The 22,625-nt window shown below is 43.6% G+C and overlaps 1 pseudogene; it reads right to left on the reverse strand.

The window, feature by feature from the left end:
- Nucleotides 1-22,625, reverse strand: part of Eno1-ps18 (enolase 1, pseudogene 18) — a 57,250-nt pseudogene that overhangs the window by 32,377 nt on the left and 2,248 nt on the right.

Consider the following 22,625-nt stretch of genomic DNA (forward strand, 5'->3'; position numbering starts at 1 on the left):
ATCTCTAAAGGTGGTCTTCCTGAAGGAAAAACTGGCAGAAGGACTCACTGTCTTCCACAAATAATGCTCCCTGCTAAGTTTGGGACTACCCATAGAAGAATTTGTGATGAGACCTAAGAGACAAAATGCTCAGATCATATCAGATAGCTAAAAAGGGAGGAAGGAGGACACAGTCCCCAGAAACTCTAAGGATCAAACCTATTGTTTCATGGGCAGAAGTTCTTGTTGACTGCACCAGAACAATCCCCTGTGGTATTCTTTGAGAGCCATGTAGTTGGCCAGAAACCCAAAGAGGAGAGAGATACAGGTACAGGGAACCCACTTGGCTCCACTACGTTCTCCTACCCTAGGCTCTAACCTCATCACAGAGACATGGGAGTGATGCTGCACCTTTGCTGCCGAGTCCCGTGCTGGATGACCAGTTCTTCCTGCTGCAGCAGGTCCTGGGGCCTTCCCTCCAATCCATCCTGCTCCTATTCATTAGAAGATTGTGTTCTCAGTGCAGTGATACAATGCATACCCACACACAAGCTCCTGGACACAAGTACATGTATGCCCACATACAAGCACACAGGATCGCAGTAGCATGTTTAGTTTCCCAGGGGTCTTGACCTGTTTGTCAAGACTGCTTAGCAAGTCCCCAAGGCTGTGCAGACTAGGAGTTGTATCTAGCACAAGACCATTCGATGATGATGGACCAGCCTCTTACTCCTGCTCACTGTTTCTCAGTTGCTCCAAGATGAGCAGCTTCTTCTAAAGGAGCTCTCGTTACCATAACCTGCCTGACTTTGGGTCCAAAGCAATGAGCCTAGGCAACTAGAAAATCTCCACAACAAGGAGACGAAGTAAAACTTTTCTCCCTGTAAGGTGATTGTGTCAGGAATTTTTCTGAGGAACAGAAGCTAGCTTAAGGCCAAATGCTTGCACAGTAAGTACCAGTCCATGGAAGGACTTCACCACATTGTACGTTTTCACTCCTTGGCTGATGGACATCTGGATAGTTTCTTCTTCAGAACTGCTCTGAGGACCACTACAACCCTGATAGTAGCATTGTAGACACCTACTTCTTGTTCTGGAATCGCTGGGTCAAAGGGGACTGCAGTTCAGCTTTCTGAAGAGTTCTACATGCTTTTCACATGACTATCCCATTTTATGCCACCAGCAATATCTGAAGGTCTTTATTTCTCTCAACCCTCTTTCAGACTGATAGAACGATTTTTAATAACAGCAGTTACAGAGTGCTACAGACAGAACACAGGGCGAGTGCTTTAGACGATCAAGAGCCTAAAGAGGCTGTCTGAGACATCCCAGTTCTCACAGGTGACCTATGAGACATCTGCTGTACTGAGATGCAACCCCAGGCAACTCAATCTCTTGAAGAATAAAATCCAGACCAAACTCCAAGGCCAAGGTTAACTGAGCCAATGTTAGGAGAAGCTGGAAAGAAAATGGTAGCAGGCCATGAAGAAAACAACCTGGGATGCTGAGAAGACAGAGTGTGCCACCTGACCTCCTAGTGGGCAGTCCCTACTCAGGACATGGACCCTTCGCTAGCCTCTTTGACTCTCAGGCAAAAGTATTTGACACAGCAGCCTTCTCCTCACCTCCATGTACCACATTCCTTTGATTTCCTCCAAAGAATTTCTTTGCAGATAAATATTTTTGCCTCTACAAACACTTAAATATCTGAGTTTACAGCAGTTTTTGTGTCCTTTTGTTCTAGGGCACTAGGTGGCATGTGGGAAGATGGCTTGCTATGTTCAGTGTTTGGTGGATGCAAAATGAGCTGATAGAGTCCTTTCCCACTAAAGTTGGTCTCTATCGTTGTTTAAAATGTTTCATGAGCAAGAAAGCATATACATATATGCAGAAGCACACAAGTGCAGGCATGCTGTCTTAGTTAGGGTTTTACTACTGTGAGCAGACACCATGACCAAGAGAAGTCTTATATAGGACAACATTTAATTTGGGCTGGCTTACGGTTCAGAGGTTCAGTTCATTATCATCACAGTGGGAGCATGGTAGCATCTAGGCAAGCATGGTGCAGATGTAGATGAGAGATCTACATCTGAAGGCTGCTAGTGGAAAACTGACTTCCAGGCTGCTAGGATGAGGGTCTTAAAGCCCACTCCCACAGTGACACACATACTCTAACAAGGCCACACTTCTAAATAGTGCCACTCCCTGGACCAAGCATATACAAACCATCACATTCCACTTTCTGGCCTCCATAGGCTTGTTAAAATACATGAGTCTATGGGGGCCATACATGGCCATAGCATAATAAAAAAGTACATTTAGTCCAACTTCCAAAGTCCCCATGGTCTATAACAGTATCCATTTGATCATTCAACTGTAATCCCCAAATCAAGACAGGAAACTAGCTGACAAACTCCAGATTCTGCATCTACAAGGCAAAGCAGTTTCCAGATCTCCAACTTTTTTTTCATCTCTGTTGACTGCAACAAACTTCTTTTCCTGGGCTGGTTCCATTGCTTGTTAGCAGCATTCCTCAGGTGATATACTATGACTTTGGCATCTTGAACATCTTGGGGCCTCCAAGGCAGCTTCAATGTTACAGCTTCTTGTTCCAATGTCTGGGATCCACACATAATCTTCTGGGCTCCTCCAAAGGACTAAGTCACTTCTGCAGCTCTGCCCTCTGTAGCACAGGTTGATCCACTCCTCTGCTGCTGCTATTCTTGGTGATCATCCCATGGTACTGATCTCTCCAATACACTGGGTTATTCAACTGTAACTAGGCATTACCAATAGATTCTCTTCATGGTGTCAAGCCTCAAATCCTTTGTATGACCCCTTCAGTACTGAGCCATCAACTGCAATTGAGGCTGCACCTTCACCAAAGGCCTTGCATTGCCTCTCACAGTGCCAAGCCTCAGCTGCTCTTCATGACCCCTTCATGCCTTCAAGACCAATACTGTCTGGGTGACTCTTACACATTACCAAGTATGTCTAGCTGCAGCATAAGGTGTAACCTTGGCTATCTCTGGAACACAGTTTCTTTGTGCTCTCAGAAAACAGTTTCTAAAAGATTTCACCTCAGTGATGCTGGTCTCTTCTGAATCACAGCTAATTTCTTAGCTCCAGCTGACCAGCATCAATTTTCCCAGAAGTCCCTTCTATTTTTACCCTTAAAGCCAGAGCACATGGCCAAAGCTGCCATTTTCTGCTGTTTGCTGGAGCTGGAACATGGCTCCCCTTATTCTTTTACCATCTTTCTCTTTTCCGACTCCCTCTCTGCCTAAACTTGGCTTTCTTGGAACTTGCTCTGTAGATTGACCTGAAGTCAGAGATCTGCATGGCTCTGTCTCCTCTAATGCTGGGATTAAAGGTGTGTATCGCCATGCCTGAATTTAAGCTCTTCTTCACCTAGAACCTGTTTTGACCCAGGCTGGCCTTGAACTCAGAGATCTGTTTGGCTTTGTCTCCTAGGATTAAATGTAGACCCTTCAGAAGCAGCCACATTCTTTACCAAAATACCAAACCCCCCCCAAAAAAAAACCACTTTCAGCCACATTCTGAAATTCTTCTCCACTGAAGCCTCTTGGTCCAGTCTGTACTCCCAGTACCAGCTTCTGCTTAGTTAGGGTTTTACTGCTAGAGAAAGCACCATGATCAAGGCAAGTCTTATAAAAGACAACATTTAATCCTGGCTTACAGGTTCATAGGTTCAGTCCATTATCATCAAGGTGAGAGCATGACAACATCTAGGCATGGTGCAGACAGAGCTGAAAGTTCTACATCTTCATCTGAAGGCTGCTAGTGGAAGACTGACTTCCAGACAGCTAGGATAAGGGATTTAAAGCTCATGCCTACAGTGACACACCTATTCCAACAAGGCCACACCTCCAAATAGTGCTCTTCCCTGGGCCAAGCACATTCAATCCATGACACATGTGCACACACACACACACACACACACACACACACACATTTGTACATACAAACATCCATACCATAATCACCTACAAAATCATACATCTCTATACATATAGGCAACACATGCTCACTCACACCCGGGCACATGGACCCCTTAACACACACACACTCAGACATACACACACCCTACTGTCCACACATGCATAGGCACACACATACATTAACACACACACACACACACACACAACACAACACACACCAGAGAAAAGGTAACTGTGTGATAGCACATTTCCTGCTACATACTAAGGTAGTAGAACCTATGCTGTGTACAAGGCTCTAAGATTCAGCCAGACTCTGCTGCCCTGGCCTGTACTTATTTCCTCTTCCAGGATCCTACAGGTAAGTTACGAACTCTGCACAGCAAAGCTGGAGCACACCAGACCAACTTCCCAAGAAAGAGGGTTTCAAAAAAAAGCCTCCAGCAAGGTCCAAGTTGACCCATCATAGTCCCCTCACTAAACCTACCCTGAGTCCTGCACAGAAGCACCAGAGCAAGACATATATATGAAGGAAAACCATCATGTTCTTCCTTTCTTTGAGTAACTGAAACTTGTAGCAATTAGTTGGGACAAAACAAGACAGGAGACAGGGAGTACCACCTATGAGGGACAGGAGATCCAAAGATTGCTGGCCATCTAGCTCATTGAGACCTGAGCTCAAGGAAATAAGAAGCATGAAAACACTGAATGTCGTTATCTGGCCTCCCAACAATTCCACCAAGATACAGGTTGGCACAGACATGCAAACACACACACACACACACACACACACACACACACACACACACACACACACACACACACACACTACAGAAATCTAAGTGAGCAGAAAGCAATGAGGAATCCACCATGCTGGAGGAACAGTTGAATTTAGACAGTGCACACCAATATTTCAGGAGAGGCTCACAACTCTGCTAACCAGCCTTTCAGGACTAAAACTGACTAGAGAGTATACTGCTTGGTCAGACCATGTTGAGGTAGTTAGAATTTTTCTTTTTCTTGAAGCCTCAAATCTCCACCCTGTCAGAAACCCTTCCCATATCCCTGGAAAGAATTCTCCAGCAGCACTCACAGAAAGCACGACTGACAAGCTGCTACTCAGTTTCTGTCAGTGTTATCCAAGATCTGGGCAGGGTAAAGAGACCACCTCGGGATGCAGGGAATCAGCAGGAGAAAGGCTGCATGCACCTAAAAGGATGAGAATAAGAAACTGCTCATTTGGCCTTTCCACTAGGCTCTCATCCTTGCAAGTTGCTTCCTACCTGTGATCTCACATGACCCCTGCAAACCAAATGAGCTCCAGGCTCTGACTTCATCACTCAAAGCTCTGTGCTACTCCCTAAGTGGTCCCCCACATAGCACCCCTCGGACATAATGGTATGTAGGGGTGTGATGTATGATCCTCATCTCCCTCAATGGACTGCAGCTTCTAGCACGGCAGGAGGGTGTGCTGCCAATCCTCCAGTGTCTTGAAAGAGGCTAAGCTCCCAAAAATGCCTGTCAACAATCACAGAGATGAATAGTTGGACGAGGCATAGGTGAATGCCTGGATAAGCTGGTGGTTACATGGGCATCTCTATGTTTATGGTTGGACAGGGGGGCAGCCTGCCTCTCACGTCTCAGCCTACCTGGTACTGCTTGACACAGAGCCATAGCACTTCTCACGGGCCTCCTCACAGAGCACTTGCAGTGCAATCTGTTCACCTAGCAGTTTCCTGTTCTCATTCTGGAATAGGTTGACTGTACGCGTCAGCTGAGTGTACTCAATCAGGCTATGAAGGATGCTGAACTACAACCAAAAAAAATTTGCCTTCCTCTGTCTCCCACTTCTCCAAGTACCATCATTCCCTGCAAGGACCCTGGTCCCCAGATAGCCTCAAACTGGAGTCTACAGTAGCCATGTCAGCATTACCCAGGGGCAGCCTAAATCCAGAGAACAGCCAAATTACAGAGATACTCAAAGTACTTCTAAAAACCCTGACACCAAAATGTATCCATGTACCTCCAAAAGCAGGAAGTGTCCCCCAGCTGTGCTTATCTGTCCATCAGTGGAGAGATGGCAAACCCCTTCTGAGAGAGGACAGAAGACCAACCCATCTATGAGTCCCATGGAACCCAGTTCTGTAAATCTCCTGTCAGAACCCCAGAGACCACAGGCTGATTGATATTCCCCTCATGATGCAAATCTTTTTCTATTTAGAGACTGCTGAATTGGGCAGGATAATGCTTGTAGGAACACACCAGCTCTTGTACAAAGTCTGACAGCCACAAGGAAGGTGGACAGGGTAGAACCAGAGCCCTCATTTCAGTTCAAAGAAAATAGGACTGAAACAGTTTCTGCCAAGACTCCCAGACAAGCCAGTCACTCCCCAGTAGGATTCTGTCTCCTCTAATTAGCTCCTTGTGCTTGTCCAAGGCCTCTATAACTCCTTGGGTAATTTATACATGTCAGACATCACCTTCTGATGCTTCAGGTTCAACTCTCAAATTCAAAATTCAGCCTGTGGTAGGGCTTGGCCCCAGAAGAAAAAACCCTATGAACACAAGCCTCAAGGATCACATGAATTATGACTGCCTGCTGGACTGCTCCAGCCCAGAAGCCCAATCCAGGATCTTCCTGGTACTTATTAAACTTATTATCCTGGTCCCAGGCCAGTGGAGGTAAGGGGACCAAAAGGAGGGATCTGGGCTGTATAAACTTCCTCCCTGGGCTTGAAGGAACAAACTAGCTCTTCACGAAGCTTCCAGGAGTCTGCCACAGGCCTGGGCCCACCAGAAAACTCTGATGACGTCTCTCTTGTCTTCAGATCAGGGATTCTTAACCAGCCTTTCTAGAGAAAAAGGCTTTATAAACTCCCCAGGAGACTCCAATATGCCACCAAAGTGAGGACAGGGGCCAAATGCTGCACTGATCAAAGTGGGGCTCCACAGACTCACTGCTGACATCACCTGAAAACTCTAAGACAGGCTCTATCACCGACTCCTGACTATCTGAAGGATACTAGGACACACACACACACACACACACACACACACACACACACACACACTTAGAATCCTAAAGAAATAGATGTGGTATTGTCTCAGAACAAGACCAGAGAGGAGCAGTGAGGAGCTCCAGACTCTCAGTCACTGAGAGGCACCAAATGAGATCTGACCCTTCCTCCTGCTTCCAGGAGCAATCAGACCGCCAGCACTTGCTGGGAATTACAAAGATTCACCACAAACCCACAGCACCTAGCATCTCCCACATTCAGTACCCGTCAAGGCCTCTTAAAATGCATGAGGAGAGCTCACATACTACTGCCCTGTTCCTCATACTATGACTGAGAGCTCACACACTGCTTCCCCTGTCCCTGGACCTTTGTCTCAGACCACAGGGCCAGGAGAGACCACGCTGAGTCCCAGGAAGAAGCCTGAGAAATAGTGAATGCTAGAGACACAGGAAAACCCTCAAAGAGCAGAGCAGCTTGCTCCAAGCTGTGCCTATAAGCCATGCCCCTGGCCCAATCAATGTGACTAGACATGTGCCTCACTTTCTACTTCAGTCCTGCTGGCCCTGGAAGGTATACGCTGTCCCAGACATGAATATTTAGAGGACAAGGTCAGCTCATATCTGATGCCATTCAGGTAAGTCCTGGAGTCTCTTGTTCAGGACCAAAGTGTCTGACTGTCTGAGACCTTGATACATGCCCAGGGGAGTATCCCTCTCAGATCTTGGCAGGAGATACCCATGGGAGGATGAAGTGCTTCAATACCCTAACCTGAGAGAGACACTTTGTTAATCTCCCTGATCCTCCTGGTGGTTTCTTTGCCAGAATGAAATTGAGGAGCTCCCAGCACAGCAGCTCTGTCAATTTCTGGCTCTCTGACAAACTAACCGTCAGAAATCTTTTTTTTTTCTGGGTCTTCTCTTTAGTGACTCAAAGGCTCCAGTACTTAAGCTGCTCTCCTGGAAGACCCAGCTGACGCCCACCTCCTCCATGACGCTCATCACTCCCTGCCCAGGACTCACTGTGCCTCCCCAGGACCATTTATTTTGTGATCTTCTACACCAAGACTGAAGGCCAACTTCTTTCTGACCCTCACTGGTCTCTCCATACTTTCCATTTTCTTTGCCAAATAGCCTGCTCAGCCTTGCCAACATGTCTTTGGGCAAAACCTTTAGGCACTGACTGAACACCCCAAGAACATTTGCTGTTGCCACAATACTGGTGACATCACACAGAACACCAAGGGCTCTCCAGGATACAGTAGAATGCCCAGGAGGACATTGTATAGTGCAGTCCACTCTACTTACTAACTAGCTCTTCACCAAATACCAGAATCCAAACTTCCCTTTCTAGGCCACTTCCCTGAGACACAAAGAACACCATTTACCACTCTCCCTTCCAAAGCCAGAGAGATCTCTGTGGTTCATTAGAATATTTTTACTCCTTCATATATGGATGATAGTGAAGACTCAATTTTCAAACACAGCTCAGGAATGGCTCTGCCCCTCCTTAAGATCTCTAATCAATACAATGATAAACAAATGTGGAAAATTAAGTCAGGATTATGAGGAAGAAAGATCAGTCCCCTGAAGTGAATATCAAGGTAGAGACACAGCTGTTACAATGTGGTGGGGTAATGGGGATTGTGGGTGTTCTGTCAGAACATAGCTAAGTCCTATAAACAATGATCAATGTTCCCCAAATACTTCAGCAGAATGCATTGCAGCCATCAGGATGTTGGCAAAGGTGTGATGACCTATTGATAGGTCAGGCTAGAGATACATACGGACTGGTGCTCCCCAGATGAGTCCTCAGACACCAAGAGCAAACACAGAAAGAGTGATGGTGCATTTCTGCACTTGGGTTTAGGGAAAGATGATTGGCTAATGAAAGGCTAGCCAGGGGTACGTAAAGGCATTCTCAGTGGGAAAATCCAACGTGCCACACTTGTGGAGAGAGTATATGCTGTGTCACTGATATGATGCTTCACCCTCGGATACACAGAAGCCAAATTTCTTGACCTGCAGCCACTTGTGACAACACATATGCCCTTAGGAAAGGTGACTCAGACAGCTTTAAGGACAATATCGCAAGTATGAGAAGGGCAGGCAAAGGGCACAAGAGAACAGATTCTTGGGGCTCCTTTCCCTCAGCTCTTTACCTGAGCCCTACCTCACCCTTTTAAATTTACTGACAGCCCTGGATTGTAAATTCTCCAGGATTCTGAAATATGGCTTCAGAAGTGTACTTGGTGGACCCCAAAATAAATGAGTGATGTGGGGTGCACGGTGTCTTTTCAGATGTTGTATCACACTGACAAGATAATGCTAGATAATTAGCTATCTCTGGAATGCCAAATTCTAGAAGTAAAAGGCCAGGGAATGCCCTACATGCTACTTTCTCTAAGCCCAAACCTGACACACTGAAGGGTGTTAGACAAGTAATTCAACACAAGACTGCCCTAGCTGGTTCTGAAAGCCCAGTCCTTAGTCTGCCACCCTGGGGATGTCAACTCTCCCATCTGTCTATAGGGAGGTGGCTGTCCCACAATTAGCTGGTTTCTTCTGCCTCCCTGTACAAACTGACCCTGGAGACAACCTTCTCAGACTTACCCAGAGCTGCACAGGATGTGGTTTGGCTTCACAGTCTTCAGTCATGTGCTTTCAGAAGCCAAGAAAAAATTGATACTGTGTATGAGCTGTCAGGTAGTATAAGGACGCCAAAGTTACTTGCCAAATCATTCAGATTCATGTTAATGAATAAACCACACTAGGGCAGAACATGGTCAAAGTGAAAACTTAAGGTTTTTTTTTTTTTGGAGAGTCAGTTGTGTTAGATGGTGTTTTGGTGTGGCAAAAACATGAAGAAGTGTTTTCCTGAAGTAGACACAGGTACGAGACTAAGGCAGACTTGCAAAGAAATGTTTCACGGAAGCAGACACAGGAGAGAGGAAATTTTGCTAAAACAAACACATGAAAGGACATTGTGCTGAAAGATAAGTTCGAGGTTGAGCTCCATTTGTCACGATGGTTGGATGCACATGACGAAGACACATGCCGACTCAAGGCATTGGGAGGACAAGTGATGTTTGGAGGGTATGAGTAGAACTCCATGGAGTAATGGAGAGAGAGTTTGATTTGCTGGTACAGCTAGCTGTGCAATGCTTGTGGGTCTCACATCTTTGCTGATCTTCACTGATCTTTACTTCCCTGAAGCATTTAAGAGCCACCATCAAAATATGATTTGAAAAAAAATTAAAGTTACACATGATCACCAGATTCACAAACCTGTCTTCACTGATAATCCAGGAAAACTCAAAGATGTCAGGATGGGGTCAAGCTTTTAGAAAAACAGAGAAGCATGATAGACCTCTTGCTTCACGGAAGCTCTCAGTGCCTAAGCCACACTCCTCAGAGTCTCAGCTCAAGCTGATCTCCTACTGGAATCCCTGTATCCCCTGTACTCATGGCAGCTTTCTCAGGACCATTTGTTTCTTCCTTTTTTAAAAAAAGCTTTACATTTATCACATATATTTTCCTTTCTTGACTTCACATCATGGTTGTTATAATAAAAAATTTTCACCTAATTGAGTTCTATCAATACTAATTTTATATAAGCTAACATTTCTTGAGTAATTAAAATTTTAGGATTATTTTCTTAAGTTTCACTTACAAGAAATTGCTTCGCTGAGGCAAGAACACTAGAAGTGCTATTGAGCTCTCAAAGTAACAGTTAGATCCAAAACAAACCTTTCTATTTGAATGGCATACTCACACATTACAGCTTGGGGGTTATAGAAATGGTTACTGTAATAAAATATTTGGTCAGAGCAGCTCAAGAAAGAAAGGGTTAATGTTGGTTGTTGTATGAGTGGATGTAGCCCATTATGTTGGAGAAGGTATCATTCAGAAGTAGAAGGCTGATTTCCAGGACTAAAAGATACATGAATGCTGGTGGTCAGATCACTTCTCTTCATTCAGTCTGGAAGTTAAAGTGGATTATCCTACCCGAACCAAGTCAGTCCAGATAACACTTCTCAGACATTCCAAGGATGTCTCCCTGATAACAAATCCTGCCAAGCTTACAATCAATATGATGTGTCACAAATCTCTCTGTCAACTTGACATGCAAATATATCACTTTGATGTTATAACATTTCATCATCCCCAAAAGCTCATGACCATGATATAATTTACAGTGTACTTTGTCGTCTCTAAAATTCCCCAGAGACTTTAACAGTCCTAACGCTGCTTAAAATTCCAAAGTCCAAAGTCCAAAGGCCATCTTCCTTCAGCCTCTGTGTGGATTCCCCACATTCTCCATTCTCTTTCCCAAATAGCCTGATCAGCTTTGAGAACATGTCTACGGGTGAACCCTGCCCTGACTGACTGACTCCAATGCTTCTTTGCCACACTAGAAAACTGACTGCCAATCATAACTGCTGATTCAGAAATCTAAGGGGACCACTGTCAGAGAACGCAGTCAGAGGAATTCTGTTGTAAACTTGATATTATATGATCTTGGCCAGAACCATTTTTCTCTCCTGGTTACTACTGTTAGACAGCTACTGCACCAAAGGAATCCAATGGGGATGAAGTATAGTAATGGCCTGGCTTGAGCCGGGTCGCCACAGAAGTCTCTCCCACCCCATCTTCCAGATAACCTTTGTGCACTCCACAGTAAGAGTAAAAGCCAGGAGCTCCCAGCACATCTGTGTCCTTCTCAGCTCCTGGCTTTTGGGACAGACAAACTAATGATCTAGAATTTCTAACTTTCAGGAACCATCACAAGCATGGAAATCCAGTTGTTCCCAGAGGCTCCCAGCTCCTGATCCCCATACCTGGAAGGCCAGTTTCTTTCTGCTCCTTCACTCCTGCACTCTCCATTCTCTCTCTCTCAAATATCCTAATCAGTGTCAACAATATCTACATTGGTGAACCTTATCGACCCTGAAGGAATACTCCACAGGCAGTTGGTGTCACCATGACACTGGTGACATCACAGAAGGTGCTAAGGTTCTTCAGGATACAAGAGAATGTCCAAAGAAGGAACTGCTGCTGCTGTCACTGGGAAGTGTCCTGGCCTACTGTCTCAAGTCATACCCAGCTTGAGGCTGGGAAGGAAAGACAAGAATCCAGATAACACTTGATCTCAAGGTTTATTCACTATAATGACAAGCATCAGTTCATAACACCTGCGTGGGGTGCCTGACTCAGAAGCAAGAGGCACGCTCATAAGCAAGACTCTCTAGCTCAACGTCAAGCATCAACTCACAGCATACACAATGGGTACCGGACGCAGAAGCAAGTGGCAGAGAGGCTCACAGGCAAGGCTCAAAGTCTGTCCATTGCTTGGACGTCTCAGGTGTCTCAGGTGGCAGCTCTTTTCTCTGGATCCTCTTATCTCTATGCAGCTAGGGTAGCAGTCAGTTGTCCTCTGGTTGGAGAACCAGAGACAGTCTTTACTGCGACAGTATCAGGGTCTCTGCCTGCCTGCTGTGAGCCTCTTCTTTAGCTACAAAGGGTGGTCGTTCTCTAGCATTCCATGGGGTCTGGAGAGAAAGCCAGACAGCATGAAGGTCTTCATGGTACAGCATCAGAATCTTTGGCTGCCTGCTGTAAGCCTCTGCGTTTATTAGCTACAATGGGTGGTCCCTCTGTAGCATTATATCATTGCACAATGCTTCACCTTATCTGCTACACACAGAACTGATATGAGCTGGAGAGCTGACAGTGAGCTGTGAGCTCCTCACTGTAACTTACAACACAGTCCTGCTCTTATTTCTTATTAACATGCTCTCTACCTACCTGCTAACTAGCTATCCACAAATTGACTATATGCTGACATGCCCTTTCTAGGAGCATCTCCTGGGACACAGAGGGAAACCCTTCAGCACCTGCCAAAGCTAGAGATGGAGTTCATTTTCATATCTCATGTACACACAGAATTTAGGCCACAAGCTACTTGCTAAGGTACTTGCTCTCACAGCTAATCCATCTGAGTTGCCTTAAGGCTGGAAGAAGCAGCCTCTGATTACCACCTCAAAGTGACAGCAGGAAGCTAGAGAAAGCAACCTTTAGGGAAGTGGCTCTGTGTTGAAGTACAGGGGGAAAAGGGGAAGGGGACATATCTCTACCCTTTGTTCTCCCGTACTTGTAAGACTCTCAGAGCCTGTGTTCACATGGTGAATAGCCCACTTTGAGTCTGCACATAGGTCTACATGCATATGCACTAGGAATAATTATCTGGCTTAACTCACTATTTGTTACTATCTTACCGGGTCATGGAAAGTTTAAGACAAAGTTAAAGTTTTGTTTAGAAAAACCCAGTCAATGCCTTATCTCCTGTTTTTGCACCTGGGATCCTGCGGTGTATATCTTCTTTATGACCTTCAGTTAATGGTTTCTGTAACCCCTTGGAACGTGCCCTAAATTCTAGAGGTCTACTGGTTATCTCAGATGCAATTAAGCAGTTCTGTTATAAGAGGTATCAAATGTCTCTATCTCCCTTGCTATTCTGAACAATGGTAATCCTTGCATGTTGGATGTTTCTGCAGAATACATGCTCTTTGTTTTTACCCACTATCTGAGTCTGGGGTCTTCCCTCACTGATTTTTGAACCCTTACAGAGATTCCATTTTTTTTTTCATGTTTTATTCTTACCCATGCGAAGTTGAGTGCTGACTTTCCAAACACTGTGAAGGAATGATCTTTGCTCCTTAAGATTCATACACAATCAGATAAGTAAAGCTGAGATATTCAGGATGATGAGAGGAGGGGATGACGATTACCTTGAACTGTGCAAGCACTTGGGGAAGATCCTGAGACTGTTAGAGCCTGTGAGGAGGAATCAATGACAAAGAGAAACCATGTATATAGTGAAGACAATTTCCCCCAGAGCCTCAACAGAGCTTGCTCCAGCCATGGAGCTGTTAGTGAAGTGCCAAGGACCAGCCTATGCTTAGAGAGGGTTTCTGAGAGAAGGAAGTACCCCGACTGAAGTCAAATTGGGATTGAAATCAAATTGTGGGTCCAAGCATCATGGGAGGCTAGGTTTTGATGAGATGGCTTCTGGACACACACTCTCTCTCTCTTCTCTCTCTCTCTCTCCCCCCCCTCTCTTTCTCTCTCTCTCTCTCACTCTCCCCCCCGTGTGTGTGTGTGTGTGTGTGTGTGTGTGTGTGTGTGTGTGTATGTGTTTTCTCCTCTGCCCCTGATAGATTTTTCTTGTTATTTTAAAAAAAAGTCTCTGCTTAGTAAAACAGCTCTCTCTGCTAGTAAATATTCTAAAAGCTATCTGGATAGCTCAAAGGTTTCTGACGAAAGCCAGAAAAGCTGAACAAAGGTGTGTAGCAATGGGGCATGGGGAACTGGGGGTAGCAACCAAAAAACCCCAGATGCCAGGAAAGCAAGAGCCTCCCAGGACCCCCACAGGGATGACATTAGCTGAAATACCAAACAAAGGGGAGGGAGAACCTGTGGAGACCATATCCAGAGGTTAGGCATGGCTCCCCATTTGAGGAATAGGGCCACCCACTCATCTCCAAAATTTTAACCCAGAATTGCTCCTGCCTAAAGGAAATACAGTGACAAAGAGTGGGACAGAGACTGAAGGAAAGGCCATCCAGAGACTGCCCCACCTGGGGATCCTTCCCACAAGCAGACACCAAATACAGACACTATTACTGATGCCAAGAAGTGCTTTGCTAACAGGAGCCTGATACAGCTGTCTCCTGAGAGACTCTGCCAAATCTTGACCAATACTGATGCAGATGCTCAAAGCCAAACATCAGACTGGTCACAGGGACCACAACGGAGGAGTTAGCGGAAGAACTGAAGGAACTGAAGGCGCCTATCTGGCATCAGTGGGAGGAGAGGCCCTTAGTCCTGTGAAGGCTTGATGCCCCAATGCAAAGAAATGCTAGTGCTACCAGTGCGGCAGGAGAGGGTGGGAGCTGGGGGTGCACTCTCATAGAAGCAGGGTGAGAAGGGATGTGATAGGGGATTTGCAGAGGGGAAACCAGGAAAAGGGATAACATTTGAAATGTAAATAAATAAAATATTCAATTAAAAAATATAAATTAATGCCCAATACAGCCCTGCCAAACAAGGCATGTTCCCTAATTTCTCTTAAATACATAGTTGTGCTTTTCATAATTCTGAGAGAGAGAGAGAGAGAGAGAGAGAGAGAATAAACAAACAAATAAACAAATTATTGGCTCTTTCAACAAAGTCAGAAATCTGTTAGAAAAAAATTCTTGAAGAGCTGTGTTTGCTCTTCAGAGGTCTATAGACAGTTTAGCTTCCGGTAGAGAAAATTCTAAAGAACTTCTACTGCTTTCTGCTAGCTCATCTCATGCAAACCCAGGATTTTATTTACACATCAACTCAGTCATTCACTTCAGGTTTTCTTTTGATTATATTGTGAATCAGCATCTGAGCACCCCAGCCCTTGATTCTTAGGAGACAACAAGCATTCATTTTATTTTAACGTTGCAAAAAGGAATTCACAGATAGGCCAGCGCCCGTTAAGCACAGAGCAAAACCTAGATTGGTTGGGACCCTACCCAGAAATTACCATTTATACCACACCTGAGCCTAGCCTTCCTCTGCCCTTATGTGATGCTGAACTTAGGAATCTGTCTGTCTTTGTAAGCATCCGCAAACAAATTTAGGTGGGTGGTATCTCCTACAATTGCCACTCCCTGAATCATTTTATCTCCTTCCTAAGTGATTTTCTAGTAAGTTGGCGCATGGTGCAGCTGCTTTTGTTCCTTTAGATTCACAAAACCTCTCATATAATTCATATTGCATCCTTAATTTTTGCATAATTAAGAAATTATGTATTTTCAAACTCATGTATTTAAAGCTCTATCCCAAAGCCTTAAGGGTCGTCCTGAAGGTCCCAGTGTTTACCATTTTTCTGAGACATGGACATACCTTCAACTACTAGACTCTGCTGTTTCTAATTATCATGGAGTCATTAATGTTAACAGGGATAATGTTCATCTGAGGAAAAGAGCCCTCTGTTGCTAATGGGTCCAAAAATACGTACATTATTATACAAATAAGTCTTATGCCCACAACAGCCATCGACATTCATGGAGGGTCACAGCTGGGCCCTGTCCCAAGAGTAGGAATCATGTCACTGTCCCCACAAGGGTCATATGGGTCTCACTAATGAACATGTGGTAAGCTATTCACTGGTCAAGCTGGAGACAGCTGAGCACTGTGTCAACAAATTCAGTCCCTAAGACATCAAAAGCAAATGCTCACTGGAGGCATATTGTTAGCATTTCTTCTAGGCTCTGCCCAACAGTTATTACCTAGCAACAGCCAGATAGGAGCCTGGATGCTATAAAAGGACTGTTTCACCTCTTAAACTCTCTCTCTTTCTCTTTCTCTGTCTCTCTCTCTGTCTCTCTGTCTCTCTGTCTCTGTCTCTGTCTCTGTCTCTCTCCCTCTCCCTCTCCCTCTCCCTCTCCCTCTCCCTCTCCCTCTCCCTCTCCCTCCTCTCCTCTCCTCTCCTCTCCTCTCCTCTCCTCTCCTCTCCTCTCCTCTCCTCTCCTCTCCTCTCCTCTCCTCTCCTCTCTCTGTCCCTCTTTCTCCCTATCACCTCTGCCCCATGCGTTTCTCTCTCCTCTTTCTGTCCCTTTCGGTCCCCTATCAAGTTCTTTGCCTCTACTCCCTTCTTGACCCTCCTCTTCATGCCCCAAAATAAACTTAATTTTATACTTGACCCATTATATGCCTGTTACCTCAAAGAGGGATGCTGCAGCATGAGCCCGCTAAGGCATCCCCTCCTACCACATCGTGCTACCACAATACAAAACATATTCCAAACCTTTCATCAGGGGGCTTAGAAAAGAATAATGGCAAGCAAAAGGTCAGCTTGGGTTATGGAGAAGTATCATGAGTAGATAAAAATACAAACACAAACAAAACATTGCCAATGAAAGGGCACACAGCCATGGGCTAGAACACGTATATCAGTGCTAGGTGCTTCAACCAGGGAACAAAAGCCAGATTCCCTGGTCCAGAGTCATGTGTGACAACTGACATGCTCTTGATAAGGTGACAAATTAATAAACAATTTCAAAGAGAAAAGGCTCAGTAGTTAAGAGCATTGACTGCTCTCTTCCTGAGGTGCTGAGTGCAATTCCCAGCAACCACATGGGGGTTCATAACTATTTGTAGTGGGATCCGATGTGGGATCTGATGCCCTCTTGTGGTGTGTCTGAAGACAGGTACAATGTACTTATATATACATTAAATAAATTAATTAGTAAATCAATGAATAAATAGAAAAGGTGACACTACTAGTTTGGGGGACAACATCCATTAGCAAACCACAAGGGCAGGGAAGCAGCAGACAAGGGAAGAGACTCAGAGTTCTCCCACCACACTGCTTGACTAAGTCTCACCTCACCTGTCTTCCTGTTTATCCTGACAGTCCCTGGAAAGAGGAGACAGGCCATTGTCAACCTGGAATGCATATTTTCCAGATCTCTGAATATTTTTATCCAAAGCATTTTCCTCGGACCCTAAGTCTGATGATGGTGATCTGTGTCTTTTCAGATGTCGAGTTCTAATCCAGTAGAGTTGGATGTCAAACCTATTTCTAGATAGGGTCTTATAGACACCAGCAAGTAGAGGCCAAATGAGAGTTTAAAAGAAAATCATGTTCATAAACTGATATGAAATGAGTCTTTATGGACATAAAGGTTGGAGAGAGGAATACACAAATACACACACACACACACAAACACATTGGGGAGGCAAGGAGAAGACAGAGAGGGGGGAGGGAGAGAGGGAGAGAGGGAGAGAGAGAGAGAGAGAGAGAGAGAGAGAGAGAGAGAGAGAATATGTTTTGTGCCAAAACATGAAGCCAGAGATAAAGTTGTGAATCTAGGATGTGAGTTATAGAAAGAAGATCGCCTGCAAATACCAGCAACTAAGAAAGGCTTGGGTCCAGTTGCATCATTTGGGACTTTAGACAGCTTGGCCTTTTTGGGGGGGGTATATTTACATTTCAAATGTTATTCCCTTTCCCAGTTTCCTGTCCATAAACCTCCATCCTACCCTCCCTTTCTTCTATGAAGGCAGTCCCCCACCCATCCACCCACCCCGTCCAACCTCCCAGCCATGACATTCCCCTACACTGGGGCATAGAGTCTTGGAGGGACCAAAGGCTTCTCCTCCTACTGGTGCCCAACAAAACCATCCTCTGCTACATATGAAGCTGGAGCCATGGGTCTGTCCATGTGTACTCTTTGGATGGTGGTTTAGTCCCAGGGAGCTCTGATTGGTTGGTATTATTCTAATGGGGTTGCAAAACCCTTCAGCTCCTTCAATTCTTTCTCTAACTCCTCCAATTCATTGGTTCTCAGTTTATTGGTGGGCTGTGAGCATCTGCCTCTGTATTTGTCCTGTTCTGTCAGAGCCTCTCAGGAGACAGCTATATCAGACTCCTGTCAACATGCACTTCTTGGCATCCACAATAGTGTCTGGGTTTGGTGGCTGTATATGTATGGGCTGGATCTCCAGGTGGGGCAGGCTAGGAAAGGCCATTCCTCCACTCTCTGCTCCAAATTTTGTCTCCATATTTCCTCCTGTGAATATTTTTGTTCCTCCGTCTAAGAACAACTGAAGCATCCACAATTTGGTGATCCTTCTGCTTGAGCTTCATGTGGTTCGTGAATTGTATTTTGGATATTGCAAGCTTTGGGCTAATATCTACTTATCTGCGAGTACATACCATGTGTGTTCTTTTGTGATTGGGTTACCTCACTCAGGATGTTATTTTCTAGTTCAATCCACTTGCCTATGAATTTCATGAAGTTGTTGCTTTTAATAGCTGAGTAGTACTCCACTGTGGAAATGTACGACACTTTCTGATCCATTCTTATGTTGAGGGACATCTGGGTACTTTCCAGTTTCTGGCTATTATAAATAAGGCTGCTATGAACATAGTGGAACATGTGTCTTTGTTATATGTTGGAGCATCATTTGGATATATACTCAAGAGTGCTATAGCTAGGTCCTCAAGTAGTACTATGTCCAGTTTTCTGAGGAATTTCCAGACTGATTTCCAGAAAGGTTGTACAAGTTTGCAATCCCACCAACAATGGAGGAGTGTTCCTCTTTCTCCACATCCTCACCAGCATCTGCTGTCACCTGAGTTTTTTATCTTAGCCATTCTGACAGGTATGAGGTGGAATCTCAGGGTTGTTTTGGTTTGCATTTCCCTGATGACTAAAGATGTTGAACATTTCTTTAGGTACTTCTCAGCCATTTGATATTCCTCAGCTGAGATTTCTTTGTTTAGCTCTGTATCCCATTTTAATAGGTTTATTTGATTCTCCGGAGTCTAACTTCTTGAGTTCTTTGTTTATGCTGGATATTAGCAATCTGTCACATCTAGAATTGGTAAGGATCTTTTTCTGTTGGTTACCATTTTGTTCTAATTACAGTGTCTTTTACCTTACAGAAGCCTTGCAGTTTTATAGGGTCCCATTTGTCGATTCTTGATCTTAGAGCATAAGTCATTGGTGTTTTGTTCAGGAAAATGTCCCCAGGGCCCATGTGATAAAGACTCTTCTTCACTTTTTCTTCTATTAGTTTGAGTATATCTGATTTTATGTGGAGGTCATTGATCCACTTAGACTTGAGCTTTGTACAAGGTGATAAGAATAGATCAATTTGCATTCTTCTACATGCTGACCTCCAGTGGAACCAGCACCATTTGTTGAAAATGCTATCTTTTTTCCACTGGATGGTTTTAGCTTCTTTGTCAAAAATCAAGTGACCATAGGTACGTGGGTTCATTTCTGAGTCTTCATTTCACTGATCTACCTGCCTGTCTCTATACCAATATCATACAGTTTTTATCACTATTCCTCTGTAATACTGCTTGAGGTCAGGGATGATGATTTCCCCAGAAGTTCTCTTACTGTTGAGGATAGTTTTTGCTATCCTGCATTTTTTGTTATTCCAAATGAATTTGCAAATTGCTCCTTCAAACTCTATGAAGAGTTGAGTTGGAATTTTGATGTGCATTGCATTAAATCTGTAGACTCCTTTGACAAGATGGCCATTTTTACAATATTAATCCTGCCAATCCATGAGCATGGAAGATCTTTCCATATTCTGAGATCTTCTCAACTTTCTTTCTTCAGAGACTTGAAGTTTTTATCATACAAATCTTTCACTTGCTTGGTTAGAATCACACCAAAGAATTTATATTATTTCTTACTATTGTGAAGGGTGTCATTTCCCTAATTTCTTTCTCAGTCTGTTTATCCTTTGAGTAGAGGAAGGCTACTGATTATTTTGAATTAATTTTATATCCAGCCACTTTGCTGAAGTTGCTTATCAGCTGGAGGAGTTCTCTGGGGACACTTAAGTGTACTATCTTATCATCTGCAAATAGTGATGTTTTGACTTCTTCCTTTCCAATTTGTATCCTTTTGACCTCCTTTTCTGTTCTGATTGCTCTGACTAGGACTTCAAGTACTGTTGAATAGGTAGGGAGAGAGTGGGCAGTGTTGTCTAGTCCCTGACTTAAGTGGAATTGCTTCAAGGTTCTCTCCATTTAGGTTGATGTTGGCTACTGGTTTCTGTATATTGCTTTTACTAAGTTTAGATATGGTTCTTGTTCCTGATCTCTCCAAGACTTTTAACATAAAGAGATATTGAATTTTGTCAAATGCTTTCTCATCATCTAATGAGATGATCATGTGGTTTTTTTTCTTTGAGTTTGTTTATATAGTGGATTACATTGATGGGTTTACGTATATTGAACCATCCCTTTATCCCTTGGATGAAGGGTCCTTGATCATGATGGATGATCATTTTGATGTGTTATTGGATTTGGTTTGTGAGAATTTTTTATATTGATATTCATGGGGGAAATTGGTCTTACATTCTCTTTGTTGGGTCTTTGTATGGTTTAGGTATAAGAGTAATTGTGGCTTCATAGAAGGAATTGGGTAGTGCTCCATCTGTTTGTATTTTGTGGAATAGTTTGGACAGTATTGGTATTAGGTCTTCTATGAAGGTCTGATAGAATTCTGCACTCAGGCCATCTGGTCCTGGCCTTTTGGGTTGGGAGACTTTTAATGACTTGTTTCTATTTCTTTAAGAGTTGTGGGACTGTTAAGATGGTTTATCCAGTCACAATTTAACTTTGATACCTGGTATCTGTCTAGAAAATTGTCATTTCATCCAGATTTTCCCGCTTTCTTGAGTATAGGCCTGTGTACTAGGATCTGATGATTTTTTAAAATTTTCTCAATTTCTGTTGTTATGTCTCCCTTTTTGTTACTGATTTTGTTAATTTGGACACTCTTTCTGTGCCCTCTGGTTAGTCTGGCTAAGGGTTTATCTATCTTGTTGATTTTATCAAAGAACCAACTCTTGGTTTTGTTGATTCTTTGTATAGTTCGTTTTGTTTCTACTTGGTTGATTTCAGCCCTGAGTTTGATAATTTCTACTCCTCTTGGGTATATTTGCTTCTTTTTGTTCTAGAGCTTTTAGATGTACTGTCAAACTGCTAGTGTATGCTCTCTCCAGTTTCTCTTTGGAAGCACTCAGAGCTGTGAGTGTTCCTCTTAGAACTGCTTTCATTGTTTCCATAAATTTAGGTATGTTGTGCTTTCATTTTCATTAAATTCTAAAAGGCCTTTAATTTCTTTATGTCTTCCTTGACCAAGTTATCATTGAGTAGACCACATATCATTTCATGTATATGTGGCCTCTCTGATGTTTTTGTTTGTTATTGAAAAACAACCTTAGTCCGTAGTGATCTGATAGAATGCACTATTATTTCAATATTCTTGTATCTAATGAAGAATGTTTTGCGACTAATTTTATGCTCAATTTTGGAGAAGGTACAATGAGGTGCTGAGAAGAAGGTATATTCTTTTGTTTTAGGATGAAATGTTCTATAAATATCTGTTAAGTCTATTTTGTTCATACCTTCTGTTAGTTTCTCTAGGTCTCTGTTTAGTTTCTGTTTCCATGATCTGTCTATTGGTCTGTTGAAGTCTCCCAGTATTGTTGTGTGAGCTGACATGTGTGCTTTGAGATTTAGTAAGTTTTTTTAATGAATGTAGGTGCTCCTGAATTTGGAGCATAGGTATTCAGGATTGAGAGTTCATCTTGGTAGATTTTCCTTTGATGAATATGAAGTGCCCTTCCTTACCTTTTTTGCTAACTTTTGGTTGAAAGTCACTTTTATTCGATATTAGAATAAAAAAATAGATACATAGAATTTTGAACTCTGGCTTGTTTCTTGGGACCATTTCTTTGGAAAAATTGTTTTCCAGCCCTTTACTCTGAGGTGTATTTTCCTGTATGCACCCAAATGCTGGGGCCTCTTTACTTATCCACTCTGTTACTCTATGTCTTTTTTAGGGGAATTGAGTCCATTGATCTTAAGAGATACTAAGGAATAGTGCTATTGTTTCTTGTTATTTATGTTGTTAGAGGTGGAATTATTTTTGTTTGTCTCTCTTCTTTTGGTTTTGTTCCAAGGAGATTTCTTGATTTTTCTAGAGTGTAGTTTCCCTCCTTATGTTGGAGTTATCCATCTAATATCCTTTGTAGGGCTGGATTTGTGGAAAGATATTCTATAAATTTGGTTTTGTCATGGAATATTTTGGTTTCTCCAT

The sequence above is a fragment of the Rattus norvegicus genome, chromosome 15 (assembly GCF_036323735.1).
Source record: "Rattus norvegicus strain BN/NHsdMcwi chromosome 15, GRCr8, whole genome shotgun sequence".
Classification (NCBI taxonomy): Eukaryota; Metazoa; Chordata; class Mammalia; order Rodentia; family Muridae; genus Rattus; species Rattus norvegicus.